General features: G+C 36.8%; 1 protein-coding gene across 28 annotated transcripts in view; it reads left to right on the top strand.

Moving 5' to 3' along the window:
• sei (seizure) overlaps positions 1-15,702 on the top strand; it is a 538,215-nt gene that overhangs the window by 348,577 nt on the left and 173,936 nt on the right. The window lies entirely within an intron of this gene.

Genomic DNA, 15,702 nt, shown 5'->3' with positions numbered 1-15,702 from the left:
AAGGGGCCTTGATTGATTTTTCGTTTGAAACCCTTAGACTGTAAGGAAACAGACTGTATACTGAATCCCCGTATAGACTTGCAAATACACGGGGCCTCAGACCTTCTGGCTTCACCCCTAACGTACATACATACATACATACACACGTTAATACTGAATATACAAAAGGTATGTGAGTTTTCCCACATGAAATATCTTATTCACGCTTGCATTTATGGATTAGGGATGGTCTATTTTAACCGCTTACAGCCATCATTATCAAACGCTACTGGTAGGAAAGTTTGAAGCGAGTTCCCCATTATACTTTCCACAAGGGAAAAATGAACTCTCGTACACGCCTCGTAAGTCACTACGTGCGAGGGCATGAGGAGGGATTGATGAAGCCCAATTCTCTCTCTCTCTCTCTCTCTCTCTCTCTCTCTCTCTCTCTCTCTCTCTCTCTCTCTCCTCAGTGTTAAACGCTTCCCTTCCTTTTCGTTATATTTTGCTTCGGGAAAGCGCCTCATGTTGTTTTAATCTTTTCGCGTAACAAAATAGGGTACATGTCTGGACAGCTACTTTTCCAACTCGCAAGATTTTAGTACCCGTGAAAGATGGAGGTTTTATTTTTATTTTTTATTTTAAAGGGGTTTCCGTCTTTTCGCTGGAATGTACCACGTTTATCTGTAGCCATTCAAAATATGTGGGAATGACGATATTTTTAGGCAATATTAGTTTAATTATTTTCTTGAAACTAAAATATTTGAATTGGGTTATTGTATATTCTACGTGCAGGGGGAGTAGCCTAATATGGTTTTCATTGATTCTGTTAAAGACCTATATTTTAAACACCATAAGTTTTATATATTAACAATGATTACTATTAAAGTTTCGTCGCATGCGTCCTTTGCCCGAGAATTCTTGACACTCTTTATGTGCAACGACTTGAAAGATTTGAGACAAAATTGCCTGTAAACCTTGCACATTATCATGACATTGTAAGGAAAAATATGAAAAATGTATGTTTATTTGTTCTGAAACAGGTAATTTCTGCCCAAGGATAGCCAGGGAACACGCGAAGGCATATTCTTTTTACGTCAGGAATGACGAGACCTTTCTGAGAACCTCTCTCTCTCTCTCTCTCTCTTACACACACGCACGCGCGCGCGAATTGGAGTGAGGCAGATACCTTCGTCAGAGCGATGAATGTCTAAGAAGGAACTTGGCAGCGTTGTGATCATAGCCCTGTAGCATAATGATCGTCGTAGACGGCGAAACCTCATTGAAAATTCCAGTAATGCGATTATAAAGGCAGCGTCAGGATAGGATAAGGAAAGGGCGTGAAAAATGCCATATTGAGAACTGGTTGAAGACTCGGATGGGGGGGCGGGGTGGGGAGATGGAAGCCCCAATAGCATATGTTTTCCAAGAGCGAGCGAATTAAAAATGGGTGGATGTTTCACGTCAGTAAAGAATAACATGAAGACTTGGCGTTTGTGATACCGGGTGAATAAAGGAATGCAAGAAACTGTTTTTTGGAAAAGAGGTGTTTGATTTCTTGCAATTTATGTAAGGCTTAAAAAGAAAATAAAAAAAATCGTTAGGGATTAGATATACCAGTATTCATGCATTTATGATGATCACATGAAAAGTATAGTGAAGTATCATGAAGAAAACATGATGCAAGTGGAAATATAAAAAAACTATTGGTTGAGTTTTAAGCTGAAAAAGGACGTTAAAAAGGCCGAAAATCTTGCTAAGCGTATTTGGTTTATTTTCCTTTGACGAAGCCTTAAATAAATCCCTGCCATTTGCGGTTGATTGCTTCAGACAAAATATTTGATATATCCTCATTATAATTGTATTAATTGAATGGTACGAATAAGCCAGTTATTGATGAGATGCCTGGATCTTGCTAACTCGATGGGAAATTAATGTTAGGGGTGTAATGCTAATTGCCTACGAAAATGAGGCATTTTGTCTCTCATTACGCCACGTAATTTGCGATTGTGAAATTTTTCGATGCCAGGAGCCTTCATTACTCATTCACACTCGACACACACCCAGTTTGTTTGATGTCATTAAAGTACCTCTCAGGTTTAGGGGAGAGTACATATTGTACTACGAAAAGCTCCACAGATTAGAAAACTAGAAAGAAACTTTTGGCCAAATAGAATCATCAGTTCTGCGTTTCGGTCACTTCCGTGGATCAGGCTTTTGTATTTGGCGGGGAAAAAATTAAAAAAAACCTCAGTGGTGTATTGGGGTGGAGGGGAATTGAGCACAAATGCATAGTTTGGTTGTCAGATCCCATTTGATGGATGGGATTTTAAACTTAATGGAGTGGGCATGTCATATTTCTGTTCGGAAATGAACCTTCTGTGTGCAAACGTGTGCACGTCTTGATGTAGGTTCCATGTAATGGCGTACACATAAATAAAATTCACGGGTACACAGATTAAGCACATCATCATTATGTGTGTGTATATATATATATGTATATATATATATATATATATATATATATATATATATATATATATATATATAAATTATAATGTTTGTATGTATAGATCTGTGTATACATGTACATACACATTATATATATATATATATATATATATATATATATATATATATATATATATATATATATATATATATATAATAATATATATGGGTTATATATATATAAATGGGTGTTCACAGTATAAGGGCAGTCATTCAGGCTCTATTTTAAACTGCCACGCTCAGAATATTAAGGAAAAAAGGTGAGATAGCCAGGTTGACTCACGCTTCCACCTATGCACAGAAATAGTTGGAATGTTTCCTTTTTAAGTCGAGAGACTAATTTAAGTTCTCCCGAATTAGATTCTCGATTCAAGATGAAAATGGCTAAAACAATGGGCCCAATGATAACAAAGAAAATAATTCTCCCCTTTATAAATTAAGAAACGGTCAGGTGGTAGATTGGCGTTTGAGATATGAGTATTTACGTCATTGATATACCTCATTTCTGAAGTGATTCATAGTGAATGATATTATGGAACATACTAGATTATGATTATACATTTATATGTATATGTGTGGGTGTATGTATATATCTGTCAGTAGAAAGATAGGAAAAAGACAGATGGTGGAAGGATTTTTCAATTTGGAGAAAGGAGAAGAGAAGACCACGAAATGGATGGATGTATGGGAAAAGAAGGACCTCAACATCCATGAAGCGAGAGAGTGCTGGCGAAGTAGAGGAGAGGTGAGTGGCGCATTGTGTGTATGGAGTGCGACCTGCTGCTGTCGAGTTTATTTTTAGGTGAATGAAGAGGCTAGTTCTTTGGAAGCTTTCTACACAGATGGTTCAGGAATTTATGTGAATACGACAGTGATCATTGCAATTTTCTGTCGTGTGTGCGCGTGTGTATCGTTGAAGTCTTCCGCACATGAGGTTGATCTATAAGACTGGGCAGTTTTCCGTGCAGCAAGCGAGTTTCTCACCTGAATTACATAAAAATACCTTTTAATTCTGCGAGAACATTATTTACATATTTTGTGAGAAGCGAGGGGATGAGTTGAAATAAAATTTAATACAGCTAAATCCATGCGTAATTTGCAAGTTTAATTCAGCCCTCCCTCTTGCGTCACTGTGTACCCAATTATCATACATACATATATTCAAACATAATTGTATTTTTCATGGCACCCAGACTTATTCAAACACACGCACACGTATGTGTGTATACACACTTGTATGTATGAAAAAGTTTTCTCATTTAAATGTAGCGTCTTAACGTTTGACGGGCACTTGGTTCGTTGAGTGACGCTGGGGGATATATATATATATATATATATATATATATATATATATATATATATATATATATATATATATATATATATACATATATATATATATATATATATATATATACACGAAAAAGCTAATAGGTAATGTTGAGTAGAGTGTAAATTCTTTATCAACTGGAATTTACCAAAAGGGTTAGGAAGAGTTATTTCAGAATGACTAATTAAAACAGATTATCTAACATCTGGATTTCAGTATTAACTACTATAATTAACATAATGAACAGAATCATATCACACGATTTTCAGACTAAAAAAAAAAAAAAAAAAAACTGAGTGGAAGGGATGGAAGACAAAGCACAGAAGACCTGGAAAAGCAACTGGAAGAGACGAGAGACAATGATGCTATTCAAAGGATTTAACGCAGACACATCCTCGAGCTAGGCAGTGAAAGAATTTGTGCTTCGTTTCACCCCATACCCAAAAAAAAGGCCCTTGTAACTCGGAGTAGCCTTTCAAATCCTCCTAGGAGACACCCTCTTTTGGCCCTCGGCAGCCACTTGGGACATTTTAAATGGGGATCTGGCAATAAAATTCCCCTCTATTTAGAATAAATCAAGAGGGACAGACAGACAGACAGGCACGCTGAGAGAGAGAGAGAGAGAGAGAGAGAGAGAGAGAGAGAGTATTCTTCTTGTAGAGGCCGCCATCACTCGACATCTTGAGGAACTGGTTCGTCAGTCATTAGTTGACTGCCTCTCGAGAGGGCCCGAGGACTCTACCTGGGAGTATTTACATTTATCCTTTATGGAAGGAAGGAAATAATATTGCTTGCCGTTTTATTTATTTCTGTATGATGCCTATTTTTTCCTTGGGTCGTCTCTCTGTCACTCGGTTATTTTGAGGTCATATTGACTTTTGAAACTTGAGGGGGCCCTTAGTTGTATAATGAAGAGATATATCTTTTTTCACGAGGACCCCAGAATATCGGGGACTGAGCGATATCGATTTTGCTTATTTCTTAGTTTAGATGGCTTGACTTCAACCCAGAGTCTTAAGCTTTCTTCCAAAGTTCCTTTTCATGATGGTGGCATATCGGGAATAAATATTTATTGCTCGGACCCCCTTCCATTTTAACGGTGTTCAGCAACCTGGGAGGTTTAATGGTGAACTAACGCATCGTGCAGCGAAAATGTCTCGCCAGTTTCGACGTTATTTCCAAGTAACGACATTTCGCGAAGTTGCGTCCAAGGAGGAAGGAGCAGAGTTGTCATCGATTCTTTCCACTTCAGTCTTCAGGTGCCTTTCGGCCGATAGAGCACCGCCTCTCGTATTCTGGGATTAATGATTGGTTAAATTATTCATGTTTAATTGCAGTAAGCGCTCTTGATTATTATTATTTGGAGTTTGCGGTAGGAGGAAATCGTTAAAATCTCCGTGATGAGGTCAGTTAGGAAGGGATGGCTGGAGTTTCGTTCGTTTTCCAAAGAAGTAGTTTCTCTTTCATTTAGCCCAGTTTGGAAAGTCTTTCCAAAAGCAAGAATAATATTTTTCAGACTGTAACATAGATCAAACAGGAGAAGAACAATAGAGAACAAAATATTTTTGCAGCCCCCTGATTCCTAGTCCAGAACCAAATCCCCATTGAACGACAGTGGAAGGGTCCTTGGCCAACATACAACAATTACAGTAAATTGAATTTAGAATAATCCACGAGGTTTAGGGACTCCTATTTAACAGGAACACTAATTGTTAAACAGAATGAATGGAAACATAATTTTGAAGATGATGAACATTCCTTGAGTAAAATTCATGATGACCTTTTCCTGAAAATAATTATTTTCTCATTTGCGCCTTTTTTCGGGTGTGGGAGCGCCGTTGTTCATTCGATTTATGGCACCCAAATTACAGGCACAAAAAGTTAATCGACCAATACAGAAGTAAATTACGATTGTACTTATTTATAATCAAACACTTTTCTTTCGATGAAAATCCGTCCTAACGTCTGGATATCCAAAAAGGCGTTGACTTTACTATTATAATCTTTAAACCTCCTAAAGTTATGATTTCCGAACTTCGGTTTTCGTTCTGCCATTTTTCCATTAATTTCCCTCTATCTTCTGCTAATTATGACAGGGGCGTCCCTTTCATTCCCAGGTTAGCCGTGACTAACGACATTGGCTTTGGAAATGAGCCCAATTCTTTTTCTCTTCGAAAATTAATTACCGACAGTACGAAAAGGGAAGATAATAAGGAGTCTAGAAAATGGCCCAGAAAACAAATATCCCATTAAAAGGATTTGTCAACGTTTCTCTAGATGTTTTTGTTGGATCCACTGTATTAGTGTTTTTAATATCAGTCCCTATCGATGTATTTATAGTAGTATATTTTATATATATATATCTATATATCTATCTATATTATATATATTTATATATATATATATATATATATATATATATATATATATATATATATATATATATATATATATATATATATAGTATAAGAAAGGTTTTCCAAAGAACAAGACCGAATTATGCCCAGAGAGTGTGGACATTATAGTACATTATAGTAATCGAATCTCTGAAGGGTCTTGGTTGGTACATCGAGCTGTGAACAGTAGTTGGTTTAGCCATAACAACATTGTTCAGTTGACTGATAAAATGAGCAAAGAGGCTTGTTCGGGTTTTATTGGAGAAAGATAACGTATAGCATCCGAAGTTGCTTTAAGTAAGATTATATTAAATTTTCTGATTGGTCAAAACACAGGCCGATGTAAACATTTGGATTAAAGTATAGAACTTGAACACTGGTGGACGTTATAACAGTAGCAGCGACAATTCTGGGTGAATAGTTGTAAATACCATAAATGAATGTTAGTAACACTTGACTGTTTTTAGACGTGCAGATGTTAGGTATTATAATAATGACGATAAAAGACATTCTAGGGGATAGGCGATCCCTCAATAATATCTGTTTGCAATACATTTTATGACAAATGCCCTATCACCGCAGAACAAACCCCATACAAGCTAGGAAAAAAAATTTAGGGCAAGATTATTTAACGTCTGGTATCAGTTGTCACAGCGAGCAAGCAGCGGAAATAATGCGGGGGGAGAGAGAGAGAGAGAGAGAGAGAGAGAGAGAGAGAGAGAGAGAGAGAGAGAGAGAGAGAGAGACATGCCTCGTGCCTAACGTTGAATGTATAAAGGGATCCTTTTTGGGAATGGGTGTGTCGCAGAGATGTATGAAAAACGTTAAAAATAGTTGCCCAAGTTTCGCCTAAGGACTTTGAACTAAGGTTGCCGTGGGGAATGCGTCTCTGAAAGGCGGCCTGCCAGAAGACCTTAGTTTTTATGTTAGGGGATTCTGAAAAAATTGAACTAGTGATGCATATGTAGTTGGTATATGTATGTATGTATGTATGTATGTGTATATATATATATGTATATATATGTATATATATAATATTTATATACACATACACTATATATTTGTTTATATTTTCTGTATGGAGAGTGAGCCCGTATTTTCATACCACCCTGTAACATATATTCTGTTCTGCAAATGTATTTCTTTGTTTGCTCTGTAGGTATATGCTATCGAAATCTGATACAACTTGGTTAGTACAATACCTCCATAAGTAACTGACGCACAAGAGACGGTAAGGACTGAAGTATTTGAGAAAGATAAGATGTCGCAATTTTAATGATTGTGGGGAGAAGTAACGATAGATTTTGATAGAGATCGAAATCGAAAAATGACAGAGAAAAAGAAGAAATAGCCCAAGTGCGTTTGAGAGTATCTTATCAAGACGAGAATAAAAGTTTCAAGGGACGTTATTCTTGAGAAAATATTTGCCTGGGTTGACTGACATTTGAATATCGAAAGGGAACGAACGCTTTCAGAAGTGAGGAGGATAAAGTGCGGGTCCTTATTCCTTTTATTCCGAAAAGAAATTCATACGTTGGAAAACGGGGAATGGATTTATTATGCCCATCAACCATTCTGTGAACGCCAAAATGTTATATGTGGAAATTCCGATGTGCTGCCGCTGTAGGCAATGGAGGGAATGAGTGCGTTCCGGGACTCTTCCATTCCACCTGCAAAAAAATAAGACCCACCCCATTGACATTTCCCCCCCGAGATCTGTATGATGACGCGACGACAACGACAACGACGACGACGATGATTATGATGTCGAGCATATATGTCAAGTTCACGGTAATGATGAAAGGAAGCCCTTCAGAACTGATTGCAGTCGGACCGTGTCTCGAAATGTAAACGCGGAACGGAAAGATAAACCCACTTACCCTTGCTTTTTCTACTCGAGTCACGTGGGGAATGAAAGGCAAATTTCTGCTGCAGTGGAAATTGGTTTCCTGTTGGCCGTAGCTGTCGAATGGGGGAATTCGACACGCGGATATATAGAGACAGCTACGAGTATGCAAAGCGAAGATGTTGTCAAAATGCAGTCTTTATATAACGGCACACTCTCTTGCGGATGGCCGGACAACACCAAAGAAAGACTGGGAGCTGGATCGTTTCATATTTGGTTTGGAGGAATGCACATCTCCTCTTCTTCTTCTTCTTCTCCCTGGAAAGAAAAAAGTAAGAAGGCTTTTACATGTATAGAAGATTCTATCGTCCTTCCAAATAAAGCCGTTATTGGGTAGGCGTCATGAAATTTCTTTCGGCAAAGAAACGCCGTGGAAGGAGATTCATTGGCGTCTTTGAGCTCGAAATAAAAAGAAAAAGAAAAGTTTCCCTGCCAAGTTTCTGGATAATTCCTCCGATTACCCCGTGGCGAGCATGCCTGAACGGTTTGTCGGTTTCAGGTGAAATTGAAATTTAAGCCTCATATAAAATGAGATCGTTTTTCTGGAATTTGGCAAAGGAGTGTAATGAAGGGATTATTCCTTTACTGATTGTGTCGGCTGAAATTTATGTAAGCAGGCTACGAATAATTATCTATATATATATATTATATATATATATATATATATATATATATATATATATATATATATATATATATATATATATATATATATATATATATATATATTCGAATATTCTCGTATATGTAATCGCGTTTGTGGGTTTGTGTGCGTGGACAAAATCGTAATTCATTGTCTTTTATTGTAGCTTGCCTACTTGAATTTCTGTTGATACATGTAGTACAAGAATAATTCCTTCATTAGTTTCCTTTGCCAAAATCCAGAAAAACGCCTTATATTAAGTAAAGGGTCCTTTATGAATGTCTTTATTTCGTTTGTAGCGCCAGATATGATGTTATAAATTGTATGGGTGACGGTATTGTGTTTTGGAGGAATTTTTGTATAGCATTGTTTTAGGCCTAACCCTTGTTTCCTTAATGGTCAGCGGTTACCATCTTTTGATGAAGCATGCATCGCAGTCTACCAGTTGCTATTAGCTCTTACGTTAAAAATTTTTTGTTGTTCAGTTCTTCAGTTCTTTGAATTTTTCCTTCAAATTTTCTATCATTTTGGCAAATTCTGTTGACTCGTATCTGCGTAGAACTTCTAGGGGCAGATGTAATCTCTTCATGATTAGTTCTACAAATTTTTCTACTGGTCCGCGGTAGTCATCTTCTGTAATGCTTCGTTTATTTAGGAATATTTTGGAATTCAGCCGTTTCTGTGTACAGTTTGCTAATGAGATTAATAACATTTCTTAGGAAAAACCCCTGCTAAGAATTTTTCTGTCCGCCTCACCCAAACACTCCATCATTTCTTCGTGGTGATGACGTAACTCAATTTGAAGTGTTGTTCCCGTGACTAAGTTGGGTCCTCCCTCTTGTCATTTTTGAGAATTAAATCAAGCCTTCGCCCACCTGCAATAACAACATCGCTTGTGATTGTCGGGCCTGCTCTTCCTCCGGAAGGGCGCTTTTCTTTTCTATGGAAAGTTCCTGATGTTGTTCAGGGGTACTCCTTATTGGATTTTAATGCCTCCTCCTGTGCCTGCGAGCTAACTTATTTGTTTTCGGAGACTAGGCCCCTTTTTTCTGCACAGAAGTCCCTGCCTGCTTTGAAGTTCTTATGATAACAAGAATGTGTTTGTTCAAATGAACTGGTATTTACAGCATTTATATTATAAGCCTATATACATAAGTTTGGCTACGGCCTACCCCAACGCCAAATCAAAGTCCTTCAAAGGAAGGCATCGTGCTTACCCCATATAAAAATGGGAAAAAGCCCGTTAAAACGAAGTTGATCATCCACAGCTGAGGATTGGCCGACGTCAACTCGATTCCCGTTTCACTCTGGCGAAATTACTACTCCCAGTTAAAATTACGAGATCCACTGTACATTCTTCCTTATTTTCTCAATGTAAACATCTTGAGATACCTGCGGATAAGAGGATTTAGCGGAATAGATCGCGAAGTCAGAACAAAATGTCGATTTACATGATGCGTTTCGTGAATTCTCATTGTTTGTGCTATCACACGTGGGTTGAGATTCGCCCAACAATCCATGGAAGTTTTCAAAGAGACTTTTTTCCAAGGAACATGAAAAAAAAAATTTTGCCTTGTTATTGTTTTTATTGTCATAGAGAGAAAGTGTTCATTGTTCTTGGTGATATTGTGATTTTTTTTTTTTATCAAAAGCGGGAAATAAAGGCTGTTTACTACCTTCATCTCGTTAGCTTTCTGTTCTGTCAACATTTGAGGAGGGAGTTCATTTGACGAGCATGTAATTGGGGACATTTTATGCAGTCCTATCAAAGAGTGATTCTATTTGTCTAGCTTTTCACTTGCATTCAAAAAAAAAAAAGTAAGGAGGGAGGGAACGGTAATTGATGATCGCCGATATCAAAGGGAAAGTATAAAACTCTCGTGTCTGTTTGACCTTTCATATTGAGCTGCATTGTTTCTAATTAAAGAGTAGTGTTGGCAAAGTCGTTCAATGAAATTCGAAACAGCCGCGAGTTTTCAGCAACCTTATCAACGCTATTTTTCTCCTGTGTTATTATTACTGTTGCTGATGATGATGATGATGATGACGATGGTGATGCTGCGTTTGTGCTTGTCTTTGCTATCGCTTGGTATCTAAGGATGGTTCATGAGTCTTATGGCATTTAATTGGGAAAGGTTCCATTTAACACCTGGAATTTGGTGTAGGAGAACATTACAAAAACCTTATGATATACAAAATTACTATTTCAACTCAGAACTGTGTTTTGCTATCGCTTGGTATCTAAAGATGGTTCATGAATCTTATGGTATTTAATTGGGAAAGTTTCCATTTCACACCTGGAATTTGGTGTAGGAGAACGTTACAAAAACCTTAAGATATACAAAATTACTATTTCATCTCAGAACTGACTGTTTTTTCTAGAATTCTGACAAATTGAACGCCCTATCTATGTTAGACTGGTTATATAACAAATTAGAGTGAGAAAGAGAGAGTACAAGGTTTCAGTGTAAATGATTTTAGGTCCAGTAGTGACTTTGATACTTCTCTATTCTTGGCCATTCCGTTATATCCTATATAAATCACCTTGAAATTCTCCCCCTCATATCATTGCGCTTACTGTTATCATTCTTCAGGACGTAAACATTTCAGTTTGTAAGTCGACTCTCTCTCTCTCTCTCTCTCTCTCTCTCTCTCTCTCTCTCTCTCTCTCTCTCTCAGAAGCTACGTTTTATGGTTTAGAAAGATTTATACATGCTATTTGATTCTGGGGGTTTTGAAGGGAACACTTCCCTTCATCAGAAACCCCAAAATCAATGTTTGCCAATAGTATATGAATACTGATAATGCAAAGCAAATATTTTGTTCATACAGTCTTCCTTGGCCATGGAAAATTACAGGTTTCTTGTCGGTGAGAAAAATCTTGTTAGTTCGTCTCTTTACATTTTAGTTTCTCACTAATTAAGGAGGACGCTCTTGGGAAAGCCTCTAGGCTCTCACTCTTGTTTTTAATGAAATTTTAGGGTGCTTCGATTAAAGAAAGCAGGTCAAGCTGGTTAGTTGTCGTTAATTGTGTGTTTTTTTTTATATTAATATAAAGTTGAAGGCTTGCTTGTAAGGTAAGCTATTATTCCCGTGGATTTACGATAACCTCCTAGGTAGCCTGTTAAAGGATTAGATGGTTCCTTGGAATTTTGTCCTTGCATGATAATGAAAGAAACTTTAAGTCTCTTGAAAGTTATTTTCCTCTCTCTCTCTCTCTCTCTCTCTCTCTCTCTCTCTCTCTCTCTCTCTCTCTCTCTCTCTCTCTTGTATTGCATCGCGTTATTTTTAGATGGGTAGTCTTCGGCGATTCCAGTACGTATAATGTAATACCACATACTAAATGTCAAAGGCCAGATATGAATCATTTCTATTTTGTACATTATCAGTTAACATCTCCAAGCTCCCGAACTATTCCATGTTGTGGCGCACACACCCGGAAACGTTATGGACAATAGAATGAGACAAAAATGAATTTGCTGCTTTTGGTCTTGAGTGTCACTGATTTTGTAAGTGCGTAGTTGATTAATGAATAAAAACAATGGACGTAATGATTATTTGCGAATTGAAGAATTTAGTTCAACTGGTCCATTTGGTCCTGCCCGTTCCACTTGGCAATACATAACAGGCTGGTTGTTTACAGGAAACTTTTTAGAAAAATATAAATTTGCATGAATTCCGCGCATTGACAGGGACGAGTGAACTAGCAAGGGAAACTTATATTTCCCCCCAAAGAAGTATTGCGCGATTTCAGAATGTTGCAGTTGTTGAACCCGGTGTCTTCGCTGCGCATTTTGGCAGCGGGGAGATTTTCCCTGCCCCCACCCCCACAGTGCGCATATCTCCTCGAAAATATAAATCTTCAGATGTAACTTATGTAAATTTTCTCCTCTCATATTTGTCAAAATGATGCATATAGCTTCAAGCAGACTATTGCTGAAGAAAAACATTCCCCGGCTGTCCAAGTATTTGAAGATTTTTTGAAGCTTCTTTTGTGCTTAAAAATGATGCTTATGCTTTGGAATTTCAGTGAGGTACGAAGCTAACATGTTATGACATTTCTTTCTTTAATTTGGCACATCCGTACAAACAGTCACTCATGCTCATGCTGCACACACATGCTTTATATATATATATATATATATATATATATATATATATATATATATATATATATATATATATATATATATATATATATATATATATATATATATATATATATATACACTGTATATATATAGATATAGGTGTGTTTGTGTGTGTGTTCAACATTAAGTTATTTTTCTTACAGTGGGTAGTTTCAGAAGAAAACACTATAGTACTATTGCTACTTAATCCCCGTGCAGGCTTGTCCTCTGCCCATAATTTCTTGTTTCACCCCAGCATCTTGAGACTTTCCGAATCTCCCCCCAATTTTTAGCACACACCTTGCAGCCGCCTTCGTATCATCTGTAGTTTTGTGGCTCCCCTCTTCTCTCATAGTACCTTTATCCATAATATTCATTCTTAAGATACTTAACATTCAGTACTTCCTTCTTCAACTTTATTATTGATTGCTCCATTTCATAGGTTCCATTTACCCTTACGACCTTATTCATTCTCAAATTTTCTCATAACTTATTCCTTCTGCCAACACCGGGCACTCTTTCACTGGTTTCGGGAGTTTTTCTTCACTATCCCAACCAATAAAGTATCATTTGCAAACATCAGTCATTCAACAACTGCGCGCGTCTCATTTTATACTTTTTACCCCACAACTTTAAACCTACGTCTAATTTGTATTCTCTTGCTTCTCGCGTCGCTCCATCCATGAAGATATTAAAAAGTCTTGGAGACGTAACACATCTTTGTCTCGGAGCCACTTTAGCACCAACGCAGTCACTCTCCTTTCCCTCCTACATATTGCATCGCACGCATCGCTTCCATCATGCAAACTTTTAATCGCTCCCAATAACTTAACTAAACCATGCATCCTCAACGCCCACCACGCTGCTAGTCGGTCGATTCTGTTAACTTTTTTTTTTCTAGGACCATGTATATGACACATATACATACACATAAACATAAATAAATTAATATACATACCCATATGTATATGTGTATATATGTATATATATATATATATATATATATATATATATATATATATATATAGGCAAATGCCACGAAGGAAAAATGAAACAACGGAGTAGTTGCTAGGCCTTTCGACGCACTGTACTTTACTGGCTAGTAAAGACCCGCGTGTCGAAACTGCAACCACTCCGTTGTTTCACTTTTCCTTCGTGGCATTTGCCTTTATTTATACATTCATCACGTTCCATATCTTCGTGAGTCAATTATACATATATATACACACATATATATACATACATACATACATCAAAGTCAAGATCACAAAATAGAGGCACTTACATACATGTGCACTTGATTTTATTTTTGGGCCGCCTACACATGTATACAAGTAACGTGGGCATTCGCCTTTCCCTACCATAGAGGAGTGACACTTGAAGGGTAGAGCCTGTAGGTTCTCTGGAGGTGGCGTTGCTTTTTTTTTATTTATTTATTTATTTATTTATTTTTTTTGGTAGTTGAGGATGGTACCCTTTCACAGCTAGAACGACTGGCTCGGAGCAAACAGCGCGTTTAACAAATGCCAGGCCTTGGCTGTATCACTGAGTGGCACCATATATATATATATATATATATATATATATATATATATATATATATATATATATATATATATATATATATATATATATATATATATATATATATAATATTTAAGGAAATATATATGTTTGTGTGTGTGTTTATATATTTATGTCTGTGTCTGTGTGCGCGCTTACAGTATAAATGGCACGTGGACCACGTTGTAATTTTCACATGTTTACGAAGAATTACAGTGCCAACGCAAATTGATGTTGTGAATGGTAATGGGGCGAGGTTAAACCCCCCAATGAAATACCAAACAAGATTTTATAACCTCCATTTTTCGTGTCAACAACCGTCCCCACACACACAGCAGGGCCGGCTCCAGTCAACATTTGGATTAAGGCTATACACTTATGAGCCATTTTTGCCATTTTGGTTAGAGGGAGTTTTTTCTCCCGTTCTTTCATTGCTGCTGCTCTTTCGTAAAAGTCTTCACGGGGCTTGAATGCCTCTGTTGCGGCACATATCTGCGCTATATTTTTGCTCGTAATCTTGTTATTCTGGGCGTTCCGCGATATCGTGCCGAGAATTTTTTATTCTCGTGATTATTATTGTTACATTTCGATCACGCATATATATATATATATATATATATATATATATATATATATATATATATATATATATATACACATACGTGTTTGTGTGTTATGTAGACACACCCGCCTTAAGAAACATTTGTGTTAATGTGAACAGAATTTTTTTTTTTTTACTCTAATTACTTGACTGACTTCTTTTCCCTCGCTGAACGCTGTTTATAAAAAGGGGGCAAAACTTTTATTTCTTAACTTGCCTCTTTCATCAGTTTTCATTTCATTCCCTTGACAGCAGCAAGGCTGAAGAATGCCGTATATGAATAGGTTAATAGATGAAGAAAAGTTCAACTAAGTTCGTCATGTGATCATGACGTATGCAAAGGATGGTACAAGCTAGGATGTCAGCTCTTTAAAGGAAGGTGCAAGCGCCAGTAAACCATTTCTGTATGTTGTTGTTATTATTATTATTATTATTATTATTATTATTATTATTATTATTATTATTGCTGAGAAATTCAAAAGTTCCTGAAAAACAGATGTGTAATAAAAATCCACAATTATATAGTAATTTGTATTACTATGTAAACGATAAAAAAAAAGACTTTCGAACACCTGATCGGTGTTCCTTACGTTTAAAGTCTTTGTCATCATCTTTTACATAGTAATACAATGTAATATATGAC

The sequence above is a fragment of the Macrobrachium rosenbergii genome, chromosome 44, assembly GCF_040412425.1.
Source record: "Macrobrachium rosenbergii isolate ZJJX-2024 chromosome 44, ASM4041242v1, whole genome shotgun sequence".
NCBI lineage: Eukaryota > Metazoa > Arthropoda > Malacostraca > Decapoda > Palaemonidae > Macrobrachium > Macrobrachium rosenbergii.
Note: the sequence above shows the minus strand (reverse complement) of the source record. Positions and strands in the feature narration are given on the sequence as shown.